At 41.5% G+C, this 20,181-nt stretch overlaps 1 long non-coding RNA gene across 1 annotated transcript; it reads left to right on the top strand.

Annotated features, from left to right (window-relative positions):
• Positions 1–1,120: 1,120 nt before the first annotated feature.
• On the top strand, positions 1,121–18,477 carry LOC128097417 (uncharacterized). Its single transcript, XR_008213858.1, has 3 exons — positions 1,121–1,444; positions 11,897–12,054; positions 16,831–18,477. It is a non-coding gene; the product is annotated as an uncharacterized LOC128097417 (long non-coding RNA).
• Positions 18,478–20,181: the final 1,704 nt, after the last annotated feature.

The following is a 20,181-nucleotide window of genomic DNA, read 5'->3' as shown; positions in this document are numbered from 1 at the left end:
TTTACTTTTCGTGCTTACACTTCAGTTAAAATAGATTTCAAAGTAACAATCTCCAAGCAGCTCCCTCAAGTTTTGTGTTTATCTGACTGCCACTTTTATAATGCACACACCGGCTGTAAACAGGAAGGGGAGGACTGGTGGAGAGCCTGGAAGGGATGATGGGCACTCCACCTTCAGAGGGCCTCGGTGAATACACTGTCCCGACGCCCAGGTGAGAAAGAGAAAAGCTGACTTTAGATTCATCAGGAGTTCTGCCCGTAAAATGAACATGAAGGTAAAGTGTGCAGCATTTAAAACAGCGACATTAAAGACTTGCCACTTTCCCAGCCTTAAAATAGAAACTGACTTGCGGGGACAGTGAAGCAAGCCGCCGTCTGTTTGCTGTGTTTTCTGAGACACACCCCCGGCTGCTGCCCAGGGTGGAAGGCTCCTTATGGGGCTGCGCAGAACAGGGGATGCGGCCGATGGTGTTTCCAAGTATATAAAGAAGCGCCACTTTCTGGGGACAGTACAACACATTGCAATTTGCAAACAAAACACCAAGCCAAAGGCCTGTCACTGTTCACAAAACACATGGAACTTCTTGGAAGGCAAAGGGAACGAGATCGTCCTGTGTTTTAATGAAAAGGTAGACAAGGTTCTGCGATATTGTCAGGCAGCGTCTGTTTCTCTCCGATCGTTTACACTCTCTAGTGTTTCCGGGTTGCTCTGGGCTTGTGTTGATTTCTGGCTTTCCAATCAAGATGAGGTTTGCTTTTCATTCTGAAAGGACAAGCTTGACTCTGCCATTCAGGTAGAGTTCAAAGGAAGAAACAGGAACGCTTTGTGGTTCTTGAATGCTCTAGAGAGCTGGGGACCAAAAGGTCCAGTACTACTACAAATATAATTTTAGGTGAAATTTTTGTTCCATGTGAAGCATTAATTTTAATAGAGACTCATATATACACGCTCATTTGAATAATAATGTAAAATTAAATTTAAATTGTAAATAGCGTCCAGCACTAGCTGTTTCCTGGCTCCAACTCTTGGGCACATATGGTGCTACCATAAGCTTGTGCCTGTCTGCCTACTCCGGGTAATTTTGCATGCAAATAGTTTTAGTGCCTATGTTGAGGTGCTAAAACGTGTTTAGTACACTTGAAAATATTTGCATTGCAAAAGGAGAGTGACTCTCCTGAGGAAAATCAAATTGATATTTTGTATTAAGAGACCACTCCGGGCACCGTGTGGCCTTCCGCGGAGACTTCTGTTTACAGTACAGCCAGCGTTTGAAACTGACCTTCAGAAGAAAAGGTCCGGCTATAGCTTTGGCAACTTTATAAACCACGGACCATCTTCTGGCAGCAGGGTTCTCCACATTAGTCAGCAGGACAGAGAGAGCAGGAAGGAATATTAGTTGCTTGTCTGTTGACTGTTACTTCTCAAGCCTCGGTCTGGTGGACTGGTAAGAGAATTCTGCGAATTATAATCCAAGTTTCGGCTGGAATGCACCTAACCAATGCGCTAGCTAGCTAACCAACTAACTCAGGAAAGGCTTGCGTACAGGGGAGCAGCAGTGGCTGCTGGGCGTGAGGCCCCACACACGCTCGCTTCCATTTGCCTCACTCCCATCTGCTGCATTTACGGGAACCAGTTCGTTAAGTCTGAATTGAATCCAAATAAAATGCATTTCTGATGCAAGCCCGGTGACTGGTGCCATTCTCTGCTGCATTATGTCAAATTAGAGTTTGTTTGGAAAAGGGGTTACAGAGAGCCTACGTAAATGTCGCTTGCACGGAACATTGATCCAGTAAGAGTTCTGCACAGATTCAACATCCACTTTCTATAAACAAATCCCCCCTCTCCAGTTTGACTCCTATTCACCAAGACTGAGTCAAAATATTAGAACTCCTAATGAAGTAATAAATAAAATTCAAGGCATGCTAGTAAAATGTTTGTGGAAGTTCTCTTACAGCCATCTCTTTTGTGTTTTTAGAGAATTTCATTTTATTACCTATGCTAGTTGAGGAGTAGTGTGTCCTTATAAAATGAAAGTAAGTCTAGTGTCTACCAAAGAAACAAATGATATGAGGCACGCAAGAGGAAACCAGAGTGTGGGCGATGTCTCTCCCTGCAACTCCCTCTGTTGAGAAGGGAGACCATGGAACGATAATGACTCCCGTTGTTGGAGATGGGCAAATCTGTTCTACGCCAGAACTCCACAGAGAACTGCCTACGACTGACGCTAGAGAGCTCGGAACTCCAGGGTATACCCAGATAGCTGACGCCTTCATCTCTGCCACTTTATGTAGTGTCTATGGTGTAGCATTTTGTACCAATGAATAGCCAAAGACAGGCAGCAGGGCAAGAGTCAAAAGGAACTCATTACAAACACAAGCCAGCTTGGAAGGTCTGACTTTACTATGGGATGAGACTCCTGGTTGCAATCTATTTCATTTTTTTTTTCTTTCGGAAAGAAGGAGCCTCTGTTTTATGTAGGACCCAAGCACATCCATCAACCCATTAAGCAAGTAAATAAAAGCAATATCTAAACAATAAATCATTTTGCATTTCATGCATGCACAAACCTTTTGATACCGAAATGACAAGAAAGGTTTACGTTCCGAGGAGGAGGAGGCGACAGACTTTCCTCCAGTAGTTTTGCATATAAGATTAAGGGGTTATTCTACACTCTGGTGCACTGCTCATTCTCGACCCCAAATCGTGAGGGCTTCTTTCTCCTTTGGCGATAGTGGAGTATGATTCCCAGCATGGAATTGTTTGGGCGAGTGAGTGGGAGCCTGCTAGCACATGTGTGGTTGGGGAGGGGCATGCTGTTCAGGAGAAGCCCACCACACATTTCTGCCATCACAGACGGTGGGCAAACAGCTGCCTCCACAGCTGAGGCCACTGGAGCTGCCTGCCCTGCTCCAGTAACTCGTGAGCACATGGCTGGTCCCTGGATGGCACCAAGCCCTGGGCGGCAGCAGAGCGGCCCCAGCTTTCCTGAGGCTGAGCAGGCGGGGACTTTGCCACCAGACACAATAAGCATGTGAAATCAGGTCTCATGAATAATTCATCCTTGGTGTCCTATGAAACAAAGAAATGGTATGTTTGCTGGGAGATAACCATGTTCTGGCATTTGTAAATCTTCCTGAATTTGGAGTTGATCGTGTGTCTGCTGTTGGAAAAATGTTATGTTTTGTTGTGTTTTTAAATTTTTCTAACACAAAAAGTTGGAAGTTCAACATAGTAATTTTACAGTGGAGGTCTTCCATGACATATTGAATGGGTTATACTAATTTGGCTCATGATTTGGGAATCTAAAAAAGTAAATTCTCATTTGGTGAAAAGGGATGCTAAAATGGGTTTACTGCCATAGACTATACAGCAGGATACAGAGTTTTCAAGATTATTTCTTTCTTACAAGGCAAGAGGCCCACTTTGCTGGTGCAAGTTTCATTGCTGTGGGCTGGAAAAGCTTCGGAGCCTCCAGCACGTCACAGCAACAGTGGAGGAATCGATTCCCTCACTTTGACCATCTTTTAAAAAATGATACTGTGCTGAATTGAACTCTAAATTGTTTTAGTGACTGTTAAATGCTCACTAGTTTAACACCAGTTAACTTGGTAATAAAATAACCCCGATCAAGTGAGGCCACCATCTATCCCTGTACTGTAGCTGGACCCAATGCCAGGGGTCCACAGAGCCACTGGGTAATGTAGAATGCGTCTAGAGTGTTGTGCAAACTACCTGGTTCCCCAAGTTTATTTTAATTGCTATTTATAATTAGAATCAGTGCATTCATTTTATTGAATTCTTAATATCCTCAAGAAAAAGAAGACTGAAGCGTTATTCATCTTGGAAATGAGTATCTGGTAAACAGGCCCCGGTGGTCTGCTCTCTCACCCTGCCGGGAAGGATGTCTTAACTCCGCCTTCTGCTGTCCACTCATGCTTTCTCCACGTACTTTTTCCCCTCAGTTTTTTCTTCTCCTCCCATGTTTGCTATCTCCTTGCATCTCCCTAGCTTTCAGGTTACCTCTGAACCTGAGTTCCTCTTTATCAGGAACTTCACACAATCCAATCTGTTGGAGAGAGAAAATCTGAGAGAGGCCACATTGATTTTTGCAGAATGAACAAAAAAGAGAAGCCGAAATGGAATAAGGTTCTGCCAATTATATGTTGGAATGAAAGCACAATTCTTTTTTGCTCTTGGGTAAGGGGGTTGGCAGCTGAGGTATGAATTGGCAGGTGGTAGAACTTCTAGTAAAGAAAAAATATGAGCACCTTGATGTGTGTGTGTGTGTGTGTGTGTGTGTGTGTGTGTGAGAGAGAGAGAGAGAGAGAGAGAGACAGACAGACAGACAGACAGACAGAGACAGGCAGACAGAGACAGAGACACAGAGAGAGAGACACAGAGAGTATGACATTAAATACCCTCTGTCTTTCACAGATGAGTAAGGGAATGTCTCATAGCACAAATGTAGCTGAAGCAGAGCTCAAGTCCTTGTGTGTCTGATAGAAAGACCCCGAGTATTTTCGACCTTCTCTCTTTTGTCATTGTGGATTGAGTCCTCACCTCCGCTGTACATGGCAGTAGCCTGTGCAGTCATTTGGAACCAATCTTCTTTACTTTGACTGTGCATGGTTACTAAGACTGTAAGTAAAAGTATGGTGACCCACAAACTGCTTGGTCTCTAGAAAAGATAAGAGACTTTAGAGAGAGAAAAACTAACTCAGCATTATCAATGACTTTAGACCAGTGAGGCATCATTGGGAAACGGGAGTGACAGGCTTATAAAGAAGAACAAAATATAACAAAAACAAAACAAAACAAAATAAAAACAGATAGGGTCATACAAGAAGAGTGGTCATTCCCTTTGATTTTCTGTGCATGGCACCTACCAGCTTCGGTCATGACTGCATTATGTGCTTCGTGTTAGCATGAGGTTGCAGAAGTTGCTCAAGTCCCCTCTCTTGAGTACTGTCTTTGGACTCAGCCATTTGCTGTCCTCTTCCTGGGCAATATCACTTAGACTTGCAACATTTGTGTCCAGTATGGAAGAGAATCATTTGTGGAATAGTAGGCAAATTTATGCTTCTAATTATGTATAATGATATGAAAATATTTAAGGACTATAAGGAAATATAAGCTATCTACAGGAGTGAGCTATACTAACAAATGTTAATAAAGTGAGGAAATGATGGAAGAGCAATCAACAACCTGTAAAATTGGTAATATGTTCTAAGTTAAACAGTTGGAATCTCTAGATCCAAGATTCCTGGAGTTAATGCTACCCTGGTCTTTGCTAGATTTGTGCTTCCAGAGACACTCAGCTTCTCTGGATTATAAGCTTTATCTGAAAATGCAAACAGAAGTACAGGCCTCAGAATTTATGTTTTAAAAACATTAGAATTAGTACTCCCCCGAGAGCTGTAGGGGAGTAAGACTGGAGTACGATTAGGGTTTGGCCCCTTTAGAAACTAGGAGGTTGTTCCTCCTTGGGCGGAGTGCCCCCTGCCTCCAGGAGGAAGGTTAGACAAAGTCTTAGTATGTGGTCCAGGTTAGTCCTCAGTTTGTGACAATCCTCCTGCCTCAGCTTCCTAAGTGCTGCAATTACAGGCTGGTACCAGTAGTTCTGGCTTCCTAGCATGATTCAAAAAAAAGGTGTGTGTGTGTGTGTGTGTGTGTGTGTGTGTGTGTGTGTGTGTGTGTGTGAGCAAGTTCTCAGAGGAGGCAAGAATCAACTGTCTTGTTTTCTCAGTAGTATTTTGTGCAAGGCAGGCATAACAAACATCAGAAGTACAGGGCTGAGCCCTCACCTCTTGTTTTTCTTAGCTTTGTCTCATAGCATTCATTTGTAGATGCCTGTTAGTATAAGATCCACATCTGAGCTGAGCCTCCCTTCCACATGAAAGGAATGCTCATCTGTTGTGTGGCTTCCAAAGATGATGGGAGTCATAATGCTTCTCCATCACACTAAGCATTTCCTGTGTGATTGATATGGAAAATCTAAGCAATTTCCACAACACAGTTATGAGCCATCATACAGGTGCATTTAGTTTTTAATTAATCCTAAAAATGTTTTTAATAATTAGTAGCAATACCACTAATTGGCATGTAAGCCGTTCTTGTACCAGCAGGCAAACTGTAGGTTTACTTCAGTACACCCACACCCAATCAACTGAAAATTGCTCGAATGCTTATCTTATAATTACTGTGCTTAATGCTGTTTGCATTGTTTGGAAGCTTTTGTGATTAATTGATTTTCTTTTTAAACCTCAACCTGTACATGGAACAGCAAGGATTAGTCCTTTGCTGAGTAACATCTTATTTATATTGAATTGTTTGGACACATATAAGGGAAAAATAATAGGGTTTGTTTTCACCTGTCAAACATAGTTCTTCTGTTTAAGCTATGGCTAGACAGACCTATGTAGAAATGGAAGATGCTACCCACAAGTCTTTGGTCAGTTGGCTCTGTCCTTGGCATTTCACTGAATGACACAGTTACACTTTTTACCATTCTGGGAAGGTAACAGTACTCTGAGAATTCCGTTATTGAAGCAAATTGTACAGCTGTTCCTTGAGCATCAAAATTCGATGTATATTTATAGCAGCCATTACATCTTTGGTCCAAAAGCCACAGATAAGAACAGGCACAAATCCTGAAATAAACTTAGATTGCTGGTGTCCTGGGTAATGGCAGAACTAGATGGCAAGCCTGTCAGTGTCTTCATAGTAGGGAATGACAAGTAAGTTTTATTAGGAGAGTGGCAAAAGGTCCAAATTTGTCTTTCAAATTAGAGACTTATGAACTGGTTATGAGCTGGTGCTAGAGTCAGAAATGGACATGAATATTCCTTCTTCTACTTATTTACTTCTCATTGTGCAGCTACTGGGGTTATGATGTGCCCAGGGATGTGCTGGACAAGAAGGGCAGAAAAACAAAACAAAACAGCTCACCAAACAAACAAAAAGGAAAGTAGGAAAGTAGAGCCTTGGGAGTCAGAAAAATGAGGACTGAAAATCTTGGTCCCAAACTTAAGTAACGGGGGAGCTTTAAGAAAGTTCTTTGATACTTCAGATGTGCATTTTGTCATCTGAAAAGTGGAAACCCTGGTGTGGGGATCAAGTGATATACTGCATGTAAGTATTTTGTACTTTCTTGGTATGTAATAATTGGTGAATTTATGGTGTAGTGTTAATTAGACCAAGAACTAACTCATAGCAAAAATGAGAATGAGGTATACCAACTAGTTACAAGGTCCTTTGATGGCTAGTGACAGAAAGTCTCAGGATCAATTAGAATACCAGAAAACCAGGCTTGAAAATTCAGGAAGAGCTGAACACACCTGAAGACTTGAGTGACAGGAAAGTCTCAAGGGTCTTAGCTAGAACTGCCAGTGAACTAACACATTTCAAATCTCCCCCTTGGTCTTGCATGTTTGTTCGAAGAATTTAGAGTCCTGGGAAGAGACTGGAAATCTGGGTAAAATTATTAAAAAGTAATAAGGGCACTGGGTGATTAGTCGCTCAGAGTCAATATGAAATACGACACATAGAATCTGGTTGCATGCCGTATGTAAGGCTGTCTTCCTGCATGTGAGATCTGTGTAGTCAAAAAGGTCCCACAGCTCACAAAGTCCACCCTTGCTTTCATACTCTGAGCCACCATTATGAGTGAAATTCTTATTTGTTGTCAACAAGGGATTCTATGTCTTTATTACACTGCTGTCACTGACTTTGCATATATTCTGTAGTAGGGACCTGTACACAACCCTGTAGAAACACAGAGGGAAGAATTCCAGGATTCATGGAAAGTCCCAGAGAAAGAGTCACGGAAGGAGAGGTACGGTAGCAATCAATGGTTGCTGAGTGGAAAATGGGGTGAGGGAACTTAGGTGATGAAACCTAGAAGCAGCAGGTGTCATCATCACTTTCTCTGATCAAAGATAGTAAACATAATTCAGACATATTTTAAACTAAAAGATACCTTCTTTAAGAGTAGTAAAGCAAGGAAGCTGAGATTAAAGACAGTTATGAATAATCCCCATATTTTTCTAGAAAGTTGCAACCATCTGGCCTATAGGAACTTTGGGGAGAATTCCACCACAGTCAAGTGGACAGGACCATGAGAAACTGGTAGTTTAGCTGTTGTTTAGGTCTGCCCTCCAGCCAGGCTTCTCCTGCAGGTACTGGAGGCATGAGCTGTCCCCAGTGCAGAATTCCATGTTTGGCACCACGTTCCTGTGTGTATGGCAGCATATGCCTGAGTGGAATGGTTGGAGAATGAACACTGCTGGATAGTTGCTTGCCTTGTATTATCCTGGCCTTGCAGCAACTCTGCTTTCTCCCATTCAATCTTGATCAACCCTTTTTATAGCACAATCCTGGGCATCTATGCCAACTCTTTTCTAGGATGTCAGTTTCCTTAACATGCCTATTCTTTCAGGCCTTGTGATATTATCTCTGGTCTGTTGCTTTTGAGATAGGGTATCCCTATATAATCCACACTGCATTCAAACTCATGCTGATCCTCTTGCTTCAGACCCCTGAGTGCCAGGATTACAGACTCGAACCACCATGTCTGGCTGGTAGCACATGGATTTAATTGTCAGAAACTATTTTCTTGGGTCAGCAAGGTGGCCCAGCAGGTAAAGGAACCAGTTATCAGGCCTGATGACTTGAGTTTGAACTTGGGTCCCACATGGTAGAAGGGGGTGTATTGACTTTCACAGGTTGCACTATGACAGAACAAATAGAATGTTTTTGTTTTGTTTTAAGTATTTTTTTTCTACAGAGTTAAGCATGCTTTCTTTGAAACACTCACCAAGTCATGTTCTGGAATGTCTAGAGTAAGCATCATTCTTCACAGAAACCCAAGCTAGATTCTCTGGTTACAGAGAATTAGTGGCCCGTTCGCTTGGAATATGTAATGAGTATAGAAGATTGCCCTTGCAAACGCTATGCTGTAGCAACAGGCCTGACAGACAGCCCTCTTCTCAGTTGACTAGGATTATGTTTTGTTTCCAAGATAGCACAGGGAAGTTTCGTCTGCAGATTCATTCTGCCTTCTGAACTCCATACTCCCCCTGGGAACCCTCTTCCCCGCTCTCTCTGTCATTTGTTATGCTCCGGGCTCACACCCAGCTGAAGCCATTGCATGAGAGCCAGTCACAAGGGCACTTGTGCCAGGAAGGACAGCCCAGACGTTTGCCATCTGTGTCTCAGCTTTCTCTAGCTCTTTCTTAGGTTGTTGTTTAGGAACACACCCAGGAGCACTGCTCCCTCCCCACAGCAATGGGGACAATCAGCATATCGCACAATGCTAGGTTTTTGAGTGATGTCGTCTTGTACAGCATTTTCTCCAGATTTTATTGAGGGTCTGTTAGTGATGAGCAGTGGGACACGGTGCGGTCAGACAGTTGTGCGTGGGAGACGATCTTTTCAGTAATAACAATAACATCAGTGTCCCAATGACTTTTTGTGTGTTACTTTGTATAGAGGTCAGGTCAACTCAATCAATAGCCGAAGATTCCTTTCACTGCTTGAAAGAGAATTAGAATTGCACAGATTTGAGTATTTTATAGAGAATCACATTGACCAGTGGCTTCTCCCACAGCAAGAACTAAGTGCAGAGCATTTCTCTTCAGTGGCATGTATGCTGCCTTTTTATGCTGAAACAGAAGCTGTCACACTATGCTCCCTTGTTCCCTTGAACATCCATTTCAGGACACAGGAAGAAATAGCCTCACCCTCTGCTCTCGGTGTTCTCTCTCTCTCATGCATCATACCCTAATTTCCTTTGTACAGTTTTTCCTTAATCCTTGCAACTCACCAAGACAGGAACTATTATTCATATGAAATGGAGGCTCAAAACACTTAAGTATTTCTCTTTGATTCAGTCCGTTCTTAAGTGAGGAAATTAGCGTTCAAAGTCATTTGAATTTGATATCACTTCTCAAAATCAAATTTCCAGTGAAGAACTGAGTAGGAAAGCCTAGCACCTGGCTCTGGCCAAATGTGACATACAAGATGCAGTCTGTATGTGTATGTCACATCACATCCCATGCAACCTAGAGTTCCTTTTGCTAGGATTTGAGTTTCTGAAATATTACAATGGTCACCAAGATTTTGGTGCCAAGTTTCTCACTTTAAGCCAATTCAAACCAGAAAGTGAGGCTATTAAAGTGTGGATCTATAGATGAGAGCAACAGAGAGCCATAATTTCTATTAGTTCTCCTTAATACTATTTTTTTTCTTATGGCATACATTAAAAAGACATTTATATATAAAATGTATTTTGGATTTTTTATCCCTTTACTTATGTTATGGAAAGCAATATAAAGCTGGCAATACTAAAACTTCACCCTCAACTCCATTTACTATTTCAGTCTTCACCCACAGAGCCAAAATCACAGTTCATTTTTGTTTTGTTTTGTTTTGTTTTTTTATCAAATGTTTCCCTTACTTAATAAAAGGAGGTGTGGTTGGAAAGGTGGGACGGCCATCTGGACAGCTCAAGTCTAGCAGAGCTGTGATGTCTGTGAAGGAGTTGATCCCTCCAAGGTCATATTTGAGGGTTTTACTAACTGAACTAGCAATGGTTGTGGCTGGTTGGTAGAGTCCTCTTGAAAGCTGTAGTAAAGGCAGAGCTCTACTCCTGTGAAAGAACTCCAAATGTGGGGAAATCTAGACTGTGCTGTTAGAGCAGCTAGTATGGTGCTTGTTTACTTCCCCCTGTGTTCTAGTTTGCTGGTATGTGAGTATTGGAGAGTTTCCTCCCTTAGAAGTGAGACAGATTCCTCACTTAGCAATGGCAGGCAAGAGAAAGAAGTGCTAGTGTGCACTTCAAAAAATACAGATTCCCTTTACCCTCAATGTCTTTGGGAAATTCAAATCAGAACAAGCTGGTAAACTGTAATTCCAATTGTAAAGCACTGACCTAGCTTGTGGCCAATAGATGGGCGCTACATCTGATTAGGAAGGACATCCTACATCCGAACATCTGGCTGGGAAGTGCTTTTGGCTCTAATTATAAAATGTGATGTGTTTTCTTGTTGGAGCTGGCTCATGGCATGGCCGCTTGGGTCTAGGTTCTTAAGCCCAGCCTTGGCTGTATTACATCCGTATAGAGTGTTCTTCATGGCTCTGTGCTGTTTTCTAAGATATAGCATAGACTGAAATTTCAGGGTTTGGTGAAGGAAATGTGAGTTCATAATGCATAGAGAGTCCCTCAGGGGTAGGTAGACAGAATTATGAGTGGAGCCAGGTAGGTGTCATTGCCCTTAAATAATAATATAGATTATCTTCAACATTCATCAGTACAAATCATTGATGCTGGTGTCTAAGAAACAGCAGCTCCTCGATATTTTGTTTTCCATGCACACCCTGATGAGAGGCACTTTGTTTTGAATAATATCACAACAATGGTCAGCCACTAGGGTGCCAGTCAAAAGAGACACACAGCTTCAGCTCCCAAGAAAAACTCCATGCTTGGTGGTTTTTAAAAAATAAGTATTGATTTAATTTTATGAAAGGGATTAAAATACCCAAGAGAGTTAAAAAGACCGGTCACCCAGAGAGAGGAAGCCATATATCCCTGAAGCCGTTTGTAGTCTGTGACACAGCAGTTGTGAACAGCAGAATTCTCACAGCGGCTCTACCTATGAGAGACTGCGCATGCAGCCTGAGACACAGAGGCATTTACACATGATCCTAACAGAATTTGCTGAGATTCCTTGTTGAGACCGACATAGGGCATCAGGCTGTAAACATGCAGATGGTGAAGTCTCTAGGGCTCTCGTCTCATTTCCTGTCCGTCAATTCCTAGCATCACTTTTTCCTAGTAGTTTCATTAAACATCTTCCATGAAGTTTTGAATTATCTTAAAAGGTTTCTTGTTCTACAGATGACCAGACTCAGCGCAAATGGTTTTTCAACTTTACACCTGAAAACAATAAGTAAAGAAAACGTCCATCAGACTAGGTGAAGATCACAAAGCTGTTCTCTATTATTGTGCTGGAGCTGAATCCAAGACTCCAGGACCACAAATTTCTAGTTCGGCTGGTAAGTGAAGAGACCTAGGAGGGAGGATGAGGCGCTTGCCCAAGACTACGTAGTTCTCCGGTGGCCAAGCCTAGGGCTGAGTTCACATAGCCGGCTCTGGAGTCCTTGCTTTTCATATTCAGTAAATGTTTCTGTTGCTGTGTACTTGGACACCTTCCTATTAACCTGCTTTATTTAGAAAATTATATATAATTATCAAAAGGTATGAGAAAGCCCATTTTTATCTCTTTTAGAAAGTTATCCATATATATATATATATATATATATATATATATATATATATACAACTTTAAAAATGTTTGTTTCCATTTATATATTAAGATCTTTGTGCAGGACATTCATCTGGTTTAGCAATGAGTGATATTCAGATTGTTTACATATTCTGGCCAATTAAGTTAACAAAACTGTCATGCACAGAGTATCTACTTCTAAAATAATTAAAAATTAAAATAAAGTTGACACCTAACTCTACTCATCATAATTCAATTTCACTTAAATTCTGATTTTTGAGGGCATGGCAAATTTTTGTTGTGGTCTTCAGTCTTCTGTATTAACTTAATTTTACGTTCTAAAGAAAGACAGCTATAGATCAAGTGTTTGCAGTGACGGGACATGCAAAATTGGAGAAACGGAGAGAGTGTCTCTCCGTGGTCGAAACATCAACTACTTGAGAGACAGGAATTAGGGAGCCAGTGTCAATACAGCCCAGCATCCAGACAGCAAACTCCAGCAGCCTTTCTCATCATGGCAGTGGTACTTACACCCTCAAACACTAAATTGCCTCACTCTGTTCACCATGTGAAGTTAGAAAAGTCTTTGTAAAGGAGCCATCACAGCAGTTACGTCTCAACTAAGATGCTTACTCTGATTTTGTTATAGCTTTTTTTTATTGTAGTGGTTTTAAATGTTATACTGACCATGGACAAAAAGAATATTTTCATTGCAAGAGTAGTGATGCTAAAAACTGATTGATTATGGTAGTTAAAAATTTTTGACTAATCTTCATTTGGGAATTTATTCTATAACAAAATTTAAAAAAAAAAAAGGAAAAGAGCACCCCCCACACACCCCCACACCCTCCAGTCATCTAGCCACTGAAGAGATGTAATCTTTGTGTAACAATGCTTAAATCAGCACGACATTTACAACGCACATTAAGTGGTTTGTTATTTATTTCAGGACTTTAGTTGGCACAATATATGAATGGCATTGTCCTCACACTTCCACTTGATGAGTTTTCTTTCTTGTTGTTTGTTTGTTTTTAATCTTAAAAAGAGAGTGAGAAAAGAGAGGGAGAGAAAGTCTCCACCAGAATTACGCTCCGACCCCTGTTTTGTTCTTCCTTTAGCCTGAATGAATTGCTGAAGTTAGAAACAAAAAGAAACCAGCTTCAGAAATCATAGTTTAGACTCAATACAATTTTATTAAACCCAGACTAGTGTTTTTTTTTCTGCCATTCTAATATAACCTATTATGAGAATTTTTCCCCATAGACACACACACACACACACACACACACACACACACAAATAAACGTACCAACTTTCCCTCCCTAAGAGCTTCTTATTGTTCATTTTCATTGCTATTTAGAGAAAAGGCTCATTAAAATATTATGAAGCACATAGCATGATTATGTGCCAGCCTTCACCAATGAGGAACATCTGTAGTGCCGTGTATGTATATTTGTATTATAGCAAAGTTTAGCGCAGACTCCCTTTCACCCCCTTTACTTTGCCTCTGTCCTGCAATTCTTTGTCCTGACTACAGAGCAGGCAGAAGTGTGAGGCTGCACAGGCTACAGTGTGCTCATTGTCAGCCTTTCGGGGCTCCCCTGCCAGATGCCATTATTCTATCATTAGCCTGTAGCTCACGCCAGGGTAAACGTGCTCTGCTAATGCTTCCAAACCTCTCTTTTTGCTCTTTCCTCCCTAGTTATTTTTAAAATGCATCTTTTCCCCCTTCTCCCTTTGGTACAGAAAGTGCCCCCAACACACTCCAAGTCCCCAAGTCTGAGCTTTCCCTTTCTTTGCGTTTTTCTGTTTGCTTTAAACTGAAGAAGCTTGGGCATAATAAAAACACTGAGAGCTTGCCTATACCACAGATATTTGTGGAAAGCACATGGTGCCATTTTGCCAGACTACTCTTATTTGTTAAACTGAGTTAAGTGTAACGTGATTCCAAAAACTGCCTTTAGAATGAAAGAAAAGGCTTGTAAAGCCAGAGAGATAATTGCCGCAATCTGGGTTACAGAAAACGCAAAACAAAGGAGCACAATCCTGTTTTGTGTGTGTGTTGATTGTGTGCGTCTTTTTGTTTTGGTTTGGATTTTTTCTTGCTTGATGTACCCAAACAAGAGAATACTCCATGGTGTGCACGATGAGCCGGATAAAAACCACCCCAAATCTTGCAGAGTTGCAACAAAACACAGTCTCCATAGTGGACAGTGGCACATTTGTGGTGGGGATGTCTCCTTAGCAGGGAAGGCTCTCTGTCTCTTCCTCCATCCAGCAAATAACCCTCAAGGAATACAGCTATCTCCAGTTGCCAAGACTCTGACATGCATACACCCACCCTGCACCTGAAGCTGTCAGTCGATTTTTGTACATATAAAGTCTATTTGAAAAGAACTTAGCTTTCCAAATCGTACACAAGAATCCATAAAAATCCCAAAGTATCTTCTCCCTCCTACAGGGCTTTCACAACCATTGCTGTGTTATCAGCCTTCTCATTACTGGGCAGTGTCCTTTGAGAGAGTTTGGGAGACGGGACCATTCTCAGTTTTCCTTTCTGTGTCTGCCAATTGTTTCTAGATTCTAACCACTTTTCGAGACAATGATTTCCATACGTGTATCTGTATGTAAATATTAATAATCACCGCATGTGCATTTAAGGATACAAAAATAAACACCATTCCCACACATATTTCTTGTTTTAAAATTGCTGGTTCTTACTCCATAAAAAGGGTTGTGTTCCCACAGCACTCTGCTAATGTCCGTTATTAAAGAGAAATGGAGCAGACTTCCCTAATTTCCTTGCTTTATGTTTAAAAGTAAAACTGGTAGGTTTAAGCTAAATTTTTGGTCTGTTTGGGGACAGATTATGTGTTATATATTTTGAAATGAACATTTCCCATTTCCCCAGGAATCATCACAAGAGTTGCCTCTTTAAACTTCAGCTGGGCTGCCTCTTACAGCCTCAGCTGACCCCAGGTTTTCCTTTTTTTTGTTGCTAACAGGCTTTTCTCCAAGAGTAGATTTGTTAGAGAAAAAGGCAAAAATATGTCAGGGGCTTTCTTCCTTTTAGATGTAGACATTTTGTTGTCTGGACAGCAGCAAGAGGGCATGAGAAGAGATGAAATGCATTAGGTCACTAAGGTGCATGTAAGGATAAACCCATGAAGAACTCGGCATAGAACTTGGCAGTGGAACTGTCCTGCTGAGCCAAAAAGCCAGCCAGGGCATGGAAGCTTGTGATTATGGCTTGCTCTGAGAGCGAGACCCGCAGGGAGGGTGTGGAGGCTGCTTGGTGAGAAGCCTGTTTGGAAATACTAGGGGGCAGGGTATGAAATGAGACAAGCCTTAAAGGGTCCCCAGTCTAATCAGACCGTGGATGTTCCTGACCTTTAAGTATGAAAAAACAAGACAAAATAGCAATTTTTAAAAATCCACAAAAAAGATCATGGACTCCATCTTGAATTCTGTGCTGCTGAAATCAGGTAGTTGGAAATACAGGCATTTTTAACTACCCGTCAGACGCTTTGGTGAGAAGTGAAGCTCTTGGTTGAAATACTCAAGGTTAGAAATCTGAGCTGAGCAGGGAGGGAGTTAGGATGAGCTGCTTTGACAGTTTAGAGTTAGAAAGCCTGCCTGGCTCTTTTCCTCTTTCTCACTTTTGTTTCTAAATATGGGTGAAGCATTTTTCTTTATTTAATATTAGATTGAATCATGAAATTTCTAATTTAACAGTTTTTGAGTTGCTAAATGTAATTTTATTAGTTGAGCCTACCAATTCTTTCCCTTAAACAAGTCTGATTCTCATTTCTTGTGATCGACTCTTTAAGAGCCCCGTGCTGTTTCTGAGTTGTTCGGAGGCTTCTCCTTTGCTCTCAGATACAGACATTCTTCCTATTTGAATGCCTGTTGCAATTTTGGAAAGGTAAATGAAAACAAACCATTTAATACTGTTTAGTGCGGCGCCTAATGGGGCAAGTTTTCCTTCCATCCCACCCCAAAGCTCCCGTACAGAATTTAGTTTTCCAAATCATTAGACTATGGACGTGGTGAGGGCCAGGATGCTCACATTTCAGTGTTTCTAGAGTTTTATTTTACTTTAGATCTAAAAGCAAAACAAAAACAAAAAAAACTAAATTTAAACACATAATCCACACAAAAGGAAAAGAAAAGAATCAGATTGGAAGAAAAGCATATTCCCAAGTTCTTTGGTAGATTTGAAGTAGTCCCACTGTAACACCTAGCTGTCCCAGGGGTGGGGAAAGGAATTTGCATAAACTATCCTGTATAATATAGAGTCTCTACGCTCCCCAGTGTGTGGGAAAGCAGAGAGGGTTTCCTTCCTCCCATTTCTCTAGAAACGTTCCTGGGTTTTGGATAAAGATGCTCATGCTGAGCACTGTATAGAAAGGGTGTGTGTCCGGGATGCATAGGAGGCTATTATCTGGTGATGGAGGCTGACTTTTAAAGGGCCCCTGTGAAGGAGGTTCTGAAATATCCAATACTGTGAGAGTTCACTGACTTGCAACCGCAATATCTTTCCTAGGTTTCAGAAGATGAAGTGAAGGGAGAAAATAAGTACAAACCTTTCTGTTCCAGTTGTACGGTGGAGAAAGTGCAGCTTCATCAGCTTCAAAACTATGCTGAAAGGGGAGCTTTCAAAACAAAACAGCATAACTCGATACAAGCAACGTACGAATGAAATTCTGTATTCCATTTGACTTTCTGAGTATACACTCATGTTGATCTGTGTTTATCTTTACACATCATGTTGCTACATCTCCTGAATGTGTGCTTTCTTTGTGATATTTCCATACCATCACCACAGTTATTTAAAAAAGTCACATGTTTCAAAATAATAATATTTTTAAATTTTTTCCTTTATAATTAGCACATGAAGAAAATATAATACTTATTTTGAAACCAATAGGTGGTGCTATGAAGTTTTAGATTTTAATTCAAAGAAATATATTCATTTAACTTCCCTAGTCCTCAGAGAATTAGAAATTTCCTATTTATCACAGAGTTTTCATGGTAAAATAAAAAAAAAAACCACATTGATTTTCACATGCAGTTCTCTTTCTTTGCAAGATCAACCATAATGCAGGGTGTGAAGGAAATCTCTACACTTTTTGAAAGGAAGGCATATTTGCAGAAACTCACCCACATAGTCTTCTCTATTCTCTCTCCATCTACTAACTGGAAATACACAGAAATACAGAATTTGAATATTATAGTTCACGGTCTGAACAGCCTTAGGAGCTACATTTCTATAAAAGGCAATACCCTTAGTGCTGCTCCATCACAATCCAGCTATCTGTCTTCATAGATTCCAAGAATCATGCATGAGAATCAGGGAGCTGTGATGAGGCAATTTAAAGTGAGAATCAGAGCTTTGTTTGTTTTTAGGGAAGACAATGTACTTCTGGTACATATAAGAAAAGTTTTGGAGCAGGTCCTGCACCTTGTGTGGGCGATACAATAGAGCCAGTCCTGTTGGCGGAGGTGTGGGTGAACCAGCCCTGAAGTTGTTGCACGGGAGAGCTGTCCCCATTACTCATCTGTCATGTGGCAGCATGGGATGGGGAGAGATGCCCTCTACCCCTCACCCATCAACACTGAAGCAGGTGGAAGAGCCGGCCCTGAGGTCATAAGAGCAGGAGAACTGTCTCTGCCCCTCATCAGCTGCAGCACTTGGGAGAGGGTCCCCTATGCCACACCTTGACAGCACAGTAGAGCTGACCCTGAAGGTGCAGGTGTGGGAGATCGGGATCCTGAGGACATGAAAACAGGAGAACTGGCCCTGCCCCTTGCTCATCACTGTAAGGGGTGAATTAGCCAGGACAATGCAGGAGAGCTCACCCCAGTGGTGAGGGCAAGGGAGAGCTGGCAGGCTGGCCAACCCTGCAACTACTCAGACTCAGGAACTGGGATTATGTATTAGCTCACCCCAACATCCACCTCATCTGTGATCTGCTGGAGCATGTGAAGGGACTGGTCCTGCCCACCCAAAGCTGCAGGATTTCCACAACACAGGGCAACAACAGGGTATCCAAGAGGAGTTCCAGGGAGAGCCCAGCCCAGCATTGATAATACAGCAGAAACCAGGGGCCTCGAACCACATCAACGACTCTTTGCAGTGAACACTTGCAAGTAAAGATATACGGATAAAAGGTTTTACTGTATGACTCACTCTCTCACACTACAGCTTCCATGATAAGACCTCTCTCTCTCTCTCTCTCTCTCTCTCTCTCTCTCTCTCTCTCTCTCTCTCTCTCTCTCTCTTAAATTTTATTTTATTTTTGGGGAGGAGATTGCAAGGCAGAGGGTGGATATGAAGGATAGGAGAAATGAATGGGATGGAGATGCATGATGTGAAAGACACAAACAATAAATAAAAAGAAAGAGAAAAAAGAAAAGAAAAGTTTTGACTGTTCAAAAATCACAAAAACTGAGTCTTAGGGAAAGGGTGTGTGCATGTTAGGGATGTGTTCCCTGCAGGTTAAAAAAAAATCTCAATCTCCTCTCTCTCTCTCTCTCTCTCTCTCTCTCTCTCTCTCTCTCTCTCTCTCTCTCTCTCTCTCTCTCTGCATATGAAGCTGATATACTAATATAAAGGAAAAACAGGGAGTTCCATCCATGAGTTCTTGTAATAGTGTAAAAAAAAAAAAAGAACAGTGACAGCTGTGCTGTGCCTTACTATACTATCAACCCTAGCTTTCCTCAAACATCTGGGTGACTTTTAACCTCTCTTCCCCAAGATGCTTGGAACCTTGTGGAGACCACCAAGTACTGAGTGAGCAGCCTGGTTGCTTATGGAAGGTGTGTTTGCAGAACACATGATAATTTACATGCAATTACACTGCATAAGGAAACCAAGTTTCCTCCTTCCCACCAGGACACTTTCTGGGATGGCTCCTTACTTCCTGCTGTTCATAGCCCTGCTTTCTTCCTGACCTTCAGGGGTCAAGCTGCTTCCTCTCAGCTGAGCTGGTGAGGATTAGACTGAAGTATTAAATGTCAATTTTTGCTATTCACTCCTTATCCATAATATTTAGGCTATGAGAGAAAACATACAAGCTGAAGAAAATATCTCATAGGAGTCGTAAATAGAAAGAAGGTGTGGAGAAAGGGAGTTGAGAGTCTCTCTCTGTGTGTGCTATACTGGAGGCACATTACCTGGAACATTCTCTCCAAATGGAAGCTAGGTTTTAGAAGGGGTTTGACAATGTAGGACTTGTCTGAGAGGAGCGGTAAGAACGTTGAAGAGATGTGATAAGCACATGTGGTGTGGATGTAGAAATCACAGATTCTAGTTTGATAAGGGAATCTTGGGAAGAGTGCAGTAGGGTCAGCAATGGTGATAATCTCCTGGTAACTGATAAGCTGTCATACGGAGAAGGCATTTAAAAAGATTTGATGGGATTCCAGGATGCTTATCAAGAATTAGTCAAAGGGAATGTCATTTGCTATCTCATTTCTTTGTCAAGATACTAGCATGAGATGTAAAAAGCTTTCTTTCACTGTTAGAAAGTGAAACATAACCCAAGCAAATCTAGTCATAAGATGATGTGAAATAAACTAATAATCTATGAGTCTGGGCTAAATAAAAAAAATTTAAAATGTTACAATGTTTTAAAACATTTTTTAAAAAAATACATAAACCCCCACTCTCCTCAAATTGTTCCAGTCAACAGACACTTATTGAAAAACTATTACATGTCCGGTACCTCTTTAAAGCAGGGTACCAATACCTGGACCAGAGCAGAGCTCTGCTCTTCCGTTGTTTTCACCCATGTCACTGAAAAGGAAAAAGACTCTGCCGTTTGTTGGTAGTTGCTAAGAGCTACAAACAAGTAACAAGGTCCTAATTCACAAGGGGAAAGTCCGTACTATC

This window comes from Peromyscus californicus, unplaced genomic scaffold (genome assembly GCF_007827085.1).
Source record: "Peromyscus californicus insignis strain IS unplaced genomic scaffold, ASM782708v3 Scaffold_5__1_contigs__length_169319896, whole genome shotgun sequence".
Classification (NCBI taxonomy): Eukaryota; Metazoa; Chordata; class Mammalia; order Rodentia; family Cricetidae; genus Peromyscus; species Peromyscus californicus.
Note: the sequence above shows the minus strand (reverse complement) of the source record. Positions and strands in the feature narration are given on the sequence as shown.